We start from the raw sequence: 5,000 nt of genomic DNA on the forward strand, positions 1-5,000 counted from the left end.
CCCTCCTAGGTCTCTGGTTCTCCTACTAATCTCACTGCAACCCCCTCCAGGTCTCTGTTCTCCTACTAATCTCACTGTAACCCCCCTCCAGGTCTCTGTTCTCCTACTAATCTCATGTAACCCCCTCCAGGTCTCTGTTCTCCTACTAATCTCAGGTAACCCCTCCAGGTCTCTGATCAATACTAATCTCACTGTAACCCCCCTCCAGGTCTCTGATATCCTACTAATCTCACTGTAACCCCCCTCCAGGTCTCTGTTCTCCTACTAATCTCACTGTAACCCTCCTCCAGGTCTCTGTTCTCCTACTAATCTCACTGAAACCCTCCTCCAGGTCTCTTTCTCCTACTAATCTCACTGTAACCCCCCTCCAGGTCTCTGTTCTCCTACTAATCTCACTGTAAACCCCTCCAGGTCTCTGTATCCTACTAATCTCACTGTAACCCCCTCCAGGTCTCTGTTCTCCTACTAATCTCACTGTAACCCCCCTCCAGGTCTCTGTTCTCTACTAATCTCACTGTAACCCCCCTCCAGGTCTCTGTTCCTACTAATCTCACTGTAACCCTCTCCAGGTCTCTGTTCTCCTACTAATCTCACGGTAACCCCCCTCAGGTCTCTGTTCTCCTACTAATCTCACTGTAACCCCTCCAGGTCTCTGTCTCCACTAATCCACTGTAACCCCCCTCCAGGTCTCTGTTCTCCTACTAATCTCACTGTAACCCTCCTCCAGGTCCTGTTCTCTACTAATCTCACTGTAACCCCCCTCCAGGTCTCTGTTCTCTACTAATCTCACTGTAACCCCACTCCAGGTCTCTGTTCTCCTATAATCTCACCTGTAACCCCCCTCCAGGTCTGTTCTCCTACTAATCTCACTGTAACCCCCTCCAGGTCTCGGTTCTCCTACTAATCCACTGTAAACCCCCCTCCAGGTCTCTTCCTACTAATCTCACTGTAACCCCCCTCCAGGTCTCTGTTCCCCTACTAATCTCACTGTAACCCCTCCAGGTCTCTGTTCTCCTACTAATCTCACTTAACCCCCCTCCAGGTCTCTGTTCTCCTAACTAATCTCACTGTAAACCCCCTCCAGGTCTCTGTTCTCCTACTAATCTCACTGTAACCCCCCTCCAGGTCTCTGTTCTCCTAAATCTCACTGTAACCCCCTCCAGGTCTCGGTCTCCTACTAATCTCACTGTAACCCCCCTCCAGGTCTCTGTTGTCCTACTAATCTCACTGCAGCACCCCCTCCAGGTCTCTGTTCTCTACTAATCTCACTGTAACCCCCCTCCAGGTCTCTGTTCTCGATAATCTCACTGTAACCCCCTTCCAGGTCTCTGTTCTCCTACTAATCTCACTGTAACCCCCCTCCAGTCTCTGTTCACCTACTAATCTCACTGTAACCCCCCTCCAGGTCTCTGTCTCCTACTATCTCACTGTAATCCCCCTCCAGGTCTCTGTTCTCTACTAATCTCACTGGAACCCCCTCCAGGTCTCTGTTCTCCTACTAATCTCACTGTAACCCCCTCCAGGTCTTGTTCTCCTACTAATCTCACTGTAACCCCCCTCCAGGTCTCTGTTCTCCTACGAACTCACTGTAACCCCCCTCCAGGTCTGTTCTCCTACTAATCTCACTGGAACCCCCCTCCAGGTCTCTGTTCTCCTACTAATCTCACTGTGACCCCCCCTCCAGGTCTCTGTTCTCCTACTAATCTCACTGTAACCCCCTCCAGGTCCTGTTTCCTACTAATCTCACTGCAGCCACCCCTCCAGGCTCTGTTCTCCTATAATCTCACTGTAACCCCCTCCAGGTCTCTGTTCTACTACTAATCCACTGTAACCCCCCTCAGGTCTCTGTTCTCCTAATAATCTCACGTAACCCCCCTCCAGGTCTCTGTTCTCCTATTAATCTCACTGTAACCCCCCTCCAGGTCTCTGTTCTCCTACTAATCTCACTGTAACCCCCTCCAGGTCTCTGTTCTCCTACTAATCTCACTGTAACCCCCCTCCAGGTCTCTGTTCTCCTACTAATCTCACTAGAACCCCCCTCTAGGTCTCTGTTCTCCTACTAATCTCACTGTAACCCCCCTCCAGGTCTCTGTTCTCCTACTAATCTCACTGTAACCCCCCTCCAGGTCTCTGTTCTCCTACTAATCTCACTTTAACCCCCCTCCAGGTCTCTGTTCTCCTACTAATCTCACTGTAACCCCCCTCCAGGTCTCTGTTCTCCTACTAATCTCACTGTAACCCCCTCCAGGTCTCTTGTTCTCCTATAATCTCACTGTAACCCCCCTCCAGGTCTCTGTTCTCCTAATAATCTCACTGTAACCCCCTCCAGGTCTCTGTTTCTCCTACTAATCTCACTGTAACTCCCTCCAGGTCTCTGTTCTCCTACTAATCTCACTGTAACCCCCTCCAGGTCTCTGTTCTCCTACTAATCTCACTGTAACCCTCCTCCAGGTCTCTGTTCTCCTACTAATCTCACTGCAACCCCCCCTCCAGGTCTCTGTTCTCCTACTAATCTCACTGCAACCCCCCCTCCAGGTCTCTGTTCTCCTACTAATCTCACTGTAACCCCCCTCCAGGTCTCTGTTCTCCTACTAATCTCACTGTAACCCCCTCCAGGTCTCTGTTTCTCCTACTAATTACTCACTGTAACCCCCCTCCAGGTCTCTGTTCTCCTACTAATCTCACTGTAACCCTCCTCCAGGTCTCTGTTCTCCTACTAATCTCACTGTAACCCCCCTCCAGGTCTCTGTTCTCCTACTAATCTCACTGTAACCCCCCTCCAGGTCTCCGTTCTCCTCCTAATCTCACTGTAACCCCCCTCCAGGTCTCTGTTCTCCTACTAATCTCACTGCAACCCCCCTCCAGGTCTCTGTTCTCCTACTAATCTCACTGTAACCCCCCTCCAGGTCTCTGTTCTCCTACTAATCTCACTGTAACCCCCCTCCAGGTCTCTGTTCTCCTACTAATCTCACTGTAACCCCCCCTCCAGGTCTCTGTTCTCCTTCCTCCAACCCTAACCACTCAGCCCCTACCCAGATGGTCTCTCTCTCTCTAACCACTCAGCCCCTACCCATATGGTCTCTCTCTCTCTAACCACTCAGCCCCTACCCAGATGGTCTCTCTCTCTAACCACTCAGCCCCTACCCAGATGGTCTCTCTCTCTAACCACTCAGCCCCTACCCAGATGGTCTCTCTCTCTAACCACTCAGCCCCTACCCAGATGGTCTCTCTCTCTCTAACCACTCAGCCCCTACCCAGATGGACTCTCTCTCTCTCTCTAACCACTCAGCCCCTACCCAGATGGTCTCTCTCTCTAACCACTCAGCCCCTACCCAGATGGTCTCTCTCTCTCTAACCACTCAGCCCCTACCCAGATGGTCTCTCTCTCTAACCACTCAGCCCCTACCCAGATGGTCTCTCTCTCTAACCACTTAGCCCCTACCCAGATGGTCTCTCTCTCTAACCACTCAGCCCCTACCCAGATGGTCTCTCTCTAACCACTCAGCCCCTACCCATATGGTATCTCTCTCTCTAACCACTCAGCCCCTACCTAGCTGTTGGCTACTATAGTTTAGCATTGAGCTGGTATTTGGCTGTTGGCTGCTATAGTTTAGCATTGAGCTGGTATTTGGCTGTTGGCTGCTATAGTTTAGCATTGAGCTGGTATTTGGCTGTTGGCTGCTACAGTTTTAGCATTGAGCTGGTATTTGGCTGTTGGCTGCTATAGTTTTAGCATTGAGCTGATATTTGGCTGTTGGCTGCTATAGTTTAGGCATTGAGCTGGTATCTTCTTTAGCTATAGTTTAGCATTGAGGTGGGAGTCCTTCATAGTACAGCTGCGATGTAGATCACATTCATCTGGGTTGTAGGCTGAGGGATTTGACGAGAAAAGGCAATTGAAGGTGGACACACGCAGTGGGCCTAAGGAGGATTTACATGTGGGACAACTAACTACCGTCATTTATAAGTAAATTAGTGTGTGGAGAAGTCTGACAGGGCATTAAAACCCCAACGCTGTCTCAGATTCACTTTGTACATGTTTGAAGATTGAGTGTCACCCGCAGAGTGTGTGTGTGTGTGTGTGTGTGTGTGTGTGTGTGTGTGTGTGTGTGTGTGTGTCTGTGTGTGTGTGTGTGTGTGTGTGTGTGTGACTTCTCTCTCACCCAGACAACCAGTCTGCTGAGAAGCTCTGACTCTTAAAGGGTAGAGCAGGTGAGAGAAATGTTCCCCTTCTGAAAGAGAGTGAACATGTGAAAGTAAATGAACACATATTAGAAGAGGGGGGAGAAGGGGAACACATCTGTACACAGACTTTGCCCAGGTCGCGATAGACTACAGCCTAACTCAGAGGAATATTCTCTCTTTCTCTCTCTCTGTCACACACACACACACACACACACACACACACACACACACACACACACACACACACACACACACACACACACACACACACCACACACACACACAGACAGGGAGAAGGCTAAGCAGAAAGCCACTAGGCTGACAACACGACAGTTGTTTATTGGCAGAAAGTAATTCAGTCCATGAGGAAGAGTTAAGGTGTAGAGAAACGTTAACGTAATGCAAAATGGCACACTATTACCTATACAATACATTACCCTCTATAATACATTACCCTCTAAAACACACTATTACCTATACAATACATTACCCTCTATAATACATTACCCTCTAAAACACACTATTACCTATATAATACATTACCCTCTATAATACATGACCCTCTATAATACACTATTACCTATACAATACATTACCCTCTATAATACATTACCCTCTAAAACACACTATTACCTATACAATACATTACCCTATATAATACACTACCATCTATAACACACTATTACCTATACAATACATTACCCTATATAATACACTACCCTATATAATACACTACCCTATATAATACATTACCCTATATAATACATTACCCTATATAATACACTACCCTCTATAACACACTATTACCTATACAA

This window comes from Salmo trutta, unplaced genomic scaffold (genome assembly GCF_901001165.1).
Source record: "Salmo trutta unplaced genomic scaffold, fSalTru1.1, whole genome shotgun sequence".
NCBI lineage: Eukaryota > Metazoa > Chordata > Actinopteri > Salmoniformes > Salmonidae > Salmo > Salmo trutta.